The following is a 9813-nucleotide window of genomic DNA, read 5'->3' as shown; positions in this document are numbered from 1 at the left end:
AAATGCAAAAGTTTTGAAAAAAAAAAATTGGTCACTTGGATGTGCTTCTCAGAGCATCGCAGACAAAAGGAGAGAAACAGTGAACACAGCAGAGCAATATAAAGCAAGCAAAAAAAAAAAAACAACCAATCAAGTACTGCTTATGAGAGAGCCAGTAGTGATTAAACACCCAGAACCACAGCCATATTACCTTCTGTCACAAGCTGCCTATGAGAGGAGTAGTCTACTATGGCCCCCAAACAGTAGGACAATTAAGTGTATGCACAGATTAGCAAACTCACTAAAAACAGTTGTATGTAACATGTCAATGAAGTAAAATAAGCACTTCATTGTCTTGTAAGGTTTGGCAAGGAATCATTTCTTGTGTAAATAGGTTATAATAAAGTTTCAACAGTGGCTCACTTTTGCATGTCAGAACACCAAAACCAAAAGGTACAGTATGTGAGATATCTTGTACCTTGTATGTGGGGTGATAGATTGTGCTGGTCGAAGAAATAAGCCCAGATACTTCTGTTATATTACAAATTGTTTTGGTTATAATATTGTTTAGTAATGAAGACAATCAGAGTAATTTTTGTGAAGGGTTACATAGCATTCTACCAGATTTACCAAGATTTACTGTTTTTCTCACAGTCCAGTTAAACAGCTTGGCAAATTTGTGCTGTAGTTCTAGCTGTTAGCTCTGCCTGAGTCTATAATTGTCATAAATGACCAAGTTCAAAGTTAAAAGGATATCCCCGGGATTCATGAAGCTAGGCACAAGGATGGTGTTAGCTTTGCGCTGACCGTGCGGCGTAGAGATCGCGCAGCAGCACCATATGCATATCAATGAAGGTACGCTGCTGTAACGCCCACATGCATAGGAAACATGCACGAGTGCAGGGGGATTGTCTAAGCACTGCACGGAGGTGTGAACATGTTGGCTGCAGATGCACAACCTAAAATGCTGACTAGTACAGCCTGCCTCTAATAGTAATCACTCCTGTCAGTGTCTGTGGATACTGAAATGCATGCAAAGCATACAAGACAGTTTCGCGAACACCAAAATCAAATGTAAACACAAAGGCACGTAGCTGAATATTGAGCCCTTGTCCCTCAAACACATGAAATTTAAAACCCCATGCCCGTATTCCATTGTAGTGTTGATTGTTATACCAAGTGGAAGCGAAACGCACCGTGTTTGCAGATAGCTGCCCTTTGCTAAGCCTAACCCAATGGTTAGAGTTACCACATGTCCCACTTTGTGAGGGTCCTGCGATTGTAGGACATAATTATGTCACATATTTTATGTAATAGTTCCAGAAAATAGTTATTTCTGTATCTAAAATACCTAAATGTTACAAGAAACAGAATAAGCAACTAAACTGCTACAATAATAAGCCTCCATTTAGGCATAAAAGTAAAGTTCTGTCCTTTGTACTGACCGTGGGTATGTGTCGGCCTGTAAAATCTGATGTGTGTCCCAAAAATGTCCCACTTTGGCCAATTGAAAAGGTGGCAACCCTACCAATGGTCAGAGCATTCGCAAAATATCTGCCCATTTGCAGTCCAAGTCGTCCTTATCTAGATGGCCCAAAGATGAATGGGTATTACCCGGGTCTACCTACCATGTCATGAAAGATAAGTATTTGCATGTACCAATGTGCATGAAGTACAGCATGTGGAAGATCAGATATGCTAGGGTTGTCCTCACAATCATATTGTACCAGAGATATGTATAGTACACAATGTGTTCTGTTGTCTGTGCCATGGGCCATCAACCAGAGAAGGGATGGATGGTGTGTGTGGAATATGGGGAGGGGGGGGTGATGGTAATGTAATAATTCGCCAAGGGGAGACTGGGTCAGATGTACAATAGGTGAACTGGAGGTGTATGAGGGAGCAGTAGGTGAATCAGAAAGGAAACCAAAGAACATACATTCACATCTGCAATACACCCTGACAGGCCATACTGGAGAACACAACCACACAAACATATGAACATTAAAATGTGCAATACACATGTACAGAAACGTTACCGGCTCACACCCACATAATGGTCTGGCCTGAACTGAACCATCCAACCCAAACACACCTGGATACATAAATGAAAACCCATCATCCCCTCCACACCACACCACCCCTCCCTTGCTGAACGTCCACCAAAACCACCCATACTCAGGCTGCTAGCTTGGAGCAGCCATATCTGCACATAGTGCCCCCTACCCATATCTAGTAGGCAGTCTCACCCTAGGCAGTCTCAGGCTTGCAAACTAGGTATCCCTTGCATGTATAACCTCCCTCATTTTCATGAAGCCAAAAGAATTGGAGTCATTGGTGCCCACAATTTTTGGCCATCACTCATGGGATAAGTGTCTGTTCTAAAGATTAGACTTGGTGGGACGACATGATGTCCAGCCCCGTAGAAACGGACACAAGTTGCATTAGCAGTTGTTATCCACAACCCTGCTCAGCATCCAGCCGGTCCTGCAGAACCTATGACCCGGGGGTTAAAAAACTGACCGTGATGCACGTCTCCCCACATGCATTTTCGGGATATATATCATTCACATGTTCCCATGTAGCTTCTCCATAGCCATCTTCCAAATAGTACATGTGTACAAATTGTATACCCCGTCCAGGTTCCTCGTCGTAATAATGCACACAACCCCTGTATACAAACGGTACAGGTACCTCCCATATGTGGTTGTTCATATACATGGCCACGTATAACTCCAGATATGTAGTCATACATCTATAAATGTACATACTTATATTCGCATAGCTACAAATCACACATACATGCATATAAGTAGTTGTCAAGTATGTGCCCATTTCATAAAAATGTATACTTGCAAATGTATACATATGCCTCTCAGAAACATATGAATAGTAACATGTACTATACATATGTACACCACTCGGCTGTCACATTTGTTGCCAGTACTGTGGAATGGCTGTATTAAAGTCATATATCCTAATTACCATCCATGCAGAATGTATCACAGATGGTTTAGTGGTGAAACCAGTGACTATGGTGTTCCTGTTCCCGGGTCCAAGCCATGCAAGGGCTAATTTTATATGATGCCCACAATAATGGCAGTCAGATATAGGGTGATTAAGGTGCTTTAAAGCAGATGTAAGTGGGTATGCGCAACGGTAAGTGGCAGTCATTCAACAGTATGGGAAATGTAAATAAGCATGTGGGTGTATATGCATGTGTATGTACAGACAGATATATATATATATATATATATATATATATATATATATATATATATATATATATATATATAGATAGATATATAGATATATATATCTTCTTCTTCTTCTTTCGGCTGCTCCTGTTAGGGGTCGCCACAGCAGATCAACTGTTTCCATTTCTTCCTGTCCTCTGCATCTTGTTCTGTCACACCAACCACCTGCATGTCCTCTCTCACCACATCCATAAACCTTATCTTAGGCCTTCCTCTTTTCCTGTTACCTGGCAGCTTCATCCTTAGCATCTTTTTCCCAATATACTCTGCATCCCTCCTCAGCACATGTCCAAACCAATGTAATCTTGCCTCTCTGGCTTTGAATCCACACCTTCCAACCTGGGCTGACCCTCTAATATTCTTATTTCTATTCCTGTCCATCCTTGTCACACCCAGTGCAAATCTTAGCATCTTCAAATCTGCCACGTCAAGCCCTGACTCCTGCCTTTTTGTCAGTGCCACTGTCTCCAATCCATATAACATAGCTGGTCTCACTACCCTCTTGTAGACCTTCCCTTTCACTCTTACTGGTACTCGTCTTTCACAAATCACTCCTGACACTCTTCTCCACCCACTCCATCCTGCTTGTACTCTCTTCTTTACCTCTCTTCCACACTACCATTACTCTGAACTGTTGATCCCAAGTACTTAAACTCATTCACCTTCACCACCTCTACTGCCTGCATGCTCAACATTTCTCTATCCCCCCTCTCATTCACACACTAATATTCTGTCTTAGTCCTGCTGACCTTCATTCCTCTTCTCTCTAGAGCAATTCTCCACATCTCCAGGGTCTCCTGCCATCTGTTCTCTATTCTCACTACAGATCACAATGTCATCTGCAAACATCATAGTCCACGGGGACTCCTGTCTGATCTCTTCTGTCAACCTTTCCATCACCATTGCAAATAAGAAAGAGCTCATAGCTGATCCTTAATGTAATCCCACCTCCACCTTAAACGCATCTGTCACTCCCACCGCAGACCTCATCACTGTCACACTACCCTTGTACATATCCTGTACCACTCTTACATACTTCTCTGACACTCCCGACTTCCTCATACAATACCACAACTCCTCTCTAGGCACCCTGTCATATGCTTTCTCTAAATCCACAAAGACACAATGCAACTCCTTCTGACCTTCCCTGTACTTCTCCATCAACACTCTCAGAGCAAACATTGCATCTGTAGTGCTCTTTCCTGGCACGAAACCATACTGCTGATCACTAATCATCACTTCCCTTCTTAACCTAGCTTCCACTACTCTTTCCCATAACTTCATGCTGTGACTGATCACTTTAATTTATTTTTTATTTATTTTACATTTATTTTACATTTGGTGACCGGGCTAGTCTAGCTGGACAAATATCCGTTTTCAGTAGAGGCCCGGGGAGAAAAGCTCCAATTACAGAATTACAAGAATTAAAACAATCATTAACAATAAAAGATAATAAGCAACATAAAATAGGTACAAAGTTATACATTTGTATGAATTTAACAATAAAAAAGCCAAAAAAAGCAGAACCAAAATCTGTCAGAAAAATAGTTGTTTAACAGTCATGGATTAAGGAACACATACAGTTAGATACTAAACAACATTCAATATGTGCTAGAGAGAAAGAGAAAAAAAATGTTAGAGGCAATCTAAAGATAATTCTGTCTACAATAAAAGTTAGTTTTATAGTGGGAAAGTTAGGAGTAAATGCAAGGGGGAAAGTTGTGAGTAGTTCAGAAGTAATTTCAGTCAGGATTAGTACAAGGACATAGCCATTGAGTTTTTAGATGTTCTTTGATATGTTTCTTGAAAAGGAATGTAGAGTCTAGGTTTGCTATTTCCTGAGGAAGTTGATTCCAGATTTTCCCTACAGCATTTGAAAATAATGAGTCTCCAGCTTTATTCTTTGATTTGGTTAAGGCTACAAGGAGTTTATTAGCCGACCGTAGTGTGGCTAGGTTTTATAAGGTGAAATCAGTTTTGTAAGGCTAGGGGTAGCGTCTGGGAAAAGAGGGTCTTATGAATGATTATTAATTGTTGATAGAGTAAGTGGTTGTCGAGTTCTAACCAATCTAGTTGCTTGAGGTTAATACAGTGGTGGGTTCTAAAAGGGTAGCAGTAATGAATCTAGTAATACTATTATAGCAGGTAGAAAGTTTGGTGATGTTGTTTTTAGACAGGTTTGTATATATAGCAGAGGCATAGAGAAGGGTGGAGATCAGGTGGCTCTGGGCTACAGTTTTTCTAGCAGAAGGGGTAAGAAAGGGTTTAATTCTGTAGAGAGTACCGATTTTTTTATTAACTGATTTAATGGTGTTGTTAATGTGGTCATCAAAATTAAGATGATTGTCAATTGTTACACCTAATAGGCGAGTGGACATATCTGGACTAATACAGGTAGCATTGTTAGAGGAGATAGTGAAGAAAGGTGTCAGAGATTTGTGTGTAGGGGTAAAGAGAAGAAGTTTTGTTTTTTTGGGATTAAGAAGGAGGGAAAGTTCCATAAACCATTTTTCAACATTATGGAAGACTGTTCGGGTGAGGGACTGAAGGGAGGAAACATTATTGGCAGCACAAATAAGAGTTGAGTCATCAGCATATTGAATGCAGATGGCTTGGGGTATATTCAAGTGAAGGTCATTGATAAATAATGAGAAAAGAAGGGGGCCTAGGATTGATCCTTGTGGAACCCCAATGTTTACTGGGAGTAAGGAGGATAGATTGTTGTCCCAAAGCACTGCTTGTTGCCTATGTTGGAGGTAACTCCTGAACCATTGGAGAGTATGTGAGCCTCTGTAGTTACTACAGCTCTGCACATCACACTTATTCTTAAAAATCGGTACCAAAACACTTTTTCTTCATTCCTCAGGCATCCTCTCACTTTCCAAGATTTCATTAAACAATATAGTTAAAAACTCCACTGCCATTTCTCCTAAACACCTCCATGCTTCCACAGGTATGTCATCTGGACCAACAGCCTTTCCGTTCTTCATCCTCTTCATAGCTATCCTTACTTCCTCCTTGCTAACCCACTGCACTTCATGATTCACTATCCACACATCATCCAACCTTCTCTCCCTCTCATTCTCTTCATTCATCAACCCCTCAAAGTACTCTTTCCGTCTGCTCAACAAACTATCCTTGCTTGTGAGTACATTTCCCTCATTATCCTTTATCACCCTTACCTGCTGCACATCTTTACTAGCTCGGTCCCTCTGTCTAGCCAATCGATACAGGTCCTTTTCTCCCCCTTAGTGTCCAACCTTTTATACAACTCTTCATATGCCTTATCCTTAGCCTTTGCCACCTCTCTCTTTGCCATACACCTCATCTCCTTATACTCTTGTCTACTTTCTTCATCTCTTTGACAATCCCAATTTTTCTTCACCAACCTCTTTCTCTGTATACTCTCCTGTACTTCTTCATTCCACCACCATGTCTCCTTGTCGTCTTTCCTCTTTCCGGATGTCACACCAAGCACCTTTCTCGCCATCTCTCTTACTAGCTCTGCTGTAGTTATACAGCTATTTGGTAACTCTTCACTGCCACCCAGTGCCTGTCTTAACTCTTCCCTGAACATCACCTCACAATTACCCTTTTTCAATTTCCACCATTTGATCCTTGGTGCTGCCCTCACACTCATCCTCCTCTTCTTGATCACCAATGTCATACTACAAACCACCATCCTATGCTGCCTAACTACATTTTCCCCTGCCACCACTTTGCAGTCTCCAATCTCCTTCAGACTGGCCCTTCTACATAAGATATAATCCACCTGCGTGCATCTTCCTTCACTCTTGTATGTCACCCAATGCTCCTCCCTCTTGTTAAAATACGTATTCATCACAGCCATGTCCATCCTTTTCGCAAAATCCACTACCATCTGACCTTCTGCATTCCTTTGTTTAACACCATACCTACCCATCACTTCCTCATCCCCTCTTGTTTCCTTCACCAACATGCCCATTGAAATCTGCTCCAATCACCAGTCTCTCACCCTTGGGTACAGTCATCACCACTTCATCCAACTCACTCCAAAATTTTTTCTTTCTCATCCATCGCACACCCAACTTGTGGAGTATATGCACTAACAACATTCATCATTACACCATCAATTTCCAGCTTCATTAACATCACTCTATCCGACGCTCTTTTCACCCCCAAAACACTCTTAGCATACTGTTCCTTCAGGATAATGTCTTCGCCATTTCTCCTTCCATCCACACCATGATAAAACAATTTGAAACTGCCTCCGATACACCTAGCCTTACTGCCCTTCCATCTCTTCTCTTGCACACACAATATACCAACCTTCCTTCCGTCCATCATATCAGCTAGCTCTCTCCCTCTACCAGTCATACTGCCAACATTTAAAGTTCCGACCCTCACTATCACAATCCTAACCTTTACCTGCCTTCAGGCATGCCTTCTGCCTCTTCTCCTCCTTCAGCCAACAGTAGCCCAATTTCTGCCAGCACCCTGTTGGCCAACAGTACTGGTGGCAGTCGTTGTTAACCCGGGCCTCGACCGATCTGGTATGTATTTCTGTACTGTTTTCTGCATGTATGATTTATATATCCATGAAGAATGAACATGGTCACAATAAAGCAGTCATAACAAATGTGAAGGGAAACAGCAGTGGATCCCCCCATAATATTTAGTGCTGTCATATCAAGCTGCCCAGAGGTGAGCAAACCTCCTGCATCTCCAACCACAGGTAGGATGCTAACAGTGGAACTATGTCCATGTGCTAAGTCTGACTTTCAAACAGGTACAGGGCAGTCCCAGTCACCATTCGAATGATCAGAAAACCGGAAGACTAATTGGACACCCTGACCATTATATGAACGTTATGTCCCAGGACTATAAGCTTGGGACATCTGAATATACTTGGAGTGAGCCAACATATGGGACATGTCTAGAGCAGTAGGGAGTGGTGCATGTGCAGTGGTATGGTTTAAGTAAAATGTGGACAGACATCTGCAGGCAGGATTAACTGTGAAAAGGTTAGGGTGAATTCTCATAGCTTTGCATTACAGGCTACTGGAAACGTTTTTATTACATCATCTGGTGTGGTTAGGGAGTTCTTATATTTTTCAGTAAATATGATGTTATAAGCATGTGTGAAACAAGTATCACTAGGAGTGCTTTGTTTGGTTATTTGTTCAGTCGATCATTTTCAACTTTACAAACATTTTTGGAATTAGTGGTAAAGTTTCTTTCTTCCTTTTTCCCCTAAGGTGGGTGGCTTTAGCTGTAACAGTTGTCAATCTAATTACATTCCTATATTTTACAACAGAGAGTTGGATATAAATGGTGTAGGTACATATGATATACTGAGGTAGATTTTATAATAGCTTAAATAGATTAACCTACTGTTTGTTTAAAACTCAAAGCTAAACCAAACATATTCTTATCCTACCCAGGTCATGTTAACTGTAATCAAACTTTGTAGTAAGTATTAAGTATACATTTATTTAACATTTGTTGACCGGGAAAGTCCGACTAGGTTCCACAGAGTCTGTTTTCAGCGGAGACCTAGGGAGAAATGCTCCAGATGCATGTCTAGAATGTGGGAGTAAACTGGTGTACCTGAAGGAAACCCACGTGAATGCAAGAAGAACATGCAAACTCCGCACACAAGGCACCCCAGCCGAGAATCGAACCGGAGAACCTCTTGCTGTGAGGCAAAAACGTTAACCGCTGCACCACTGCGCCGCCCACTATATGAACAATAAAATGTATTAAATGGAGTAGAACTGTTACATAATTTAGTAACAACTGATACACAGATTCCAGATGTTCCAGGACTCATCCTAAACAGATATTGAGGTGACAGTGTTGGTATATTTCTAAAATGTGAGTATGGGGATGTTGTCCTACAGGGTACACTGGGCAATATCCCATGGGTTCATGAGTGTTTTGTATTGGGAGCTGGGCAACCTGAGACTTACCCAAAATGTTACAGGATTGCTTAGTCTAATGATGTGCATATTTTGTTACAAATCACTGTACCATACGTTACTTATTATTAATGGGACACTTCTAATGCACATCATATGAATAACTGCTGGTGTGTTCTGTACAGGACTGCACTCATATTATGAGCAGCAAACATTAACACCACATTCACCCTAAGAAATTGTGAGGACCTCCAATTACTTAGACCTCACTTTACACACTTTATTGCAGAAAACCCATCCCAGGAAGTAGCACCCGTTTCCTGGAATGCGATCCTACATAAAATTAAACAGCCTCCTTTATCTCAAGACTGTATTACTTAATGACAATTGCAAACAATCTTCTCAATACAACTCCTTTAATACTCAAGGCTGACCACACCCACCCTCCTTACTTTTCCTGTCCCACTCCTAATGCTCTCCTTCTACTCTCTCTTTCCCTTACAAACCTCTTTGCTTCACTTCTCCATCCTACTCCTAAGTACTCATTAAGTGTACTTACATAAGCCATGTCCAGGGCATTACAGTTTTGCAATAGCTTAATGATAGTTCTCAGATTACTAATTTTTTTATATCCTGTCTTCTTTTGTGTTGTTCAGTTATTGAATGTCTTCTTAAAT

The sequence above is a fragment of the Protopterus annectens genome, chromosome 8.part0 (assembly GCF_019279795.1).
Source record: "Protopterus annectens isolate FY-2018-M chromosome 8.part0, PAN1.0, whole genome shotgun sequence".
Taxonomy (NCBI): domain Eukaryota; kingdom Metazoa; phylum Chordata; order Ceratodontiformes; family Protopteridae; genus Protopterus; species Protopterus annectens.
Note: the sequence above shows the minus strand (reverse complement) of the source record.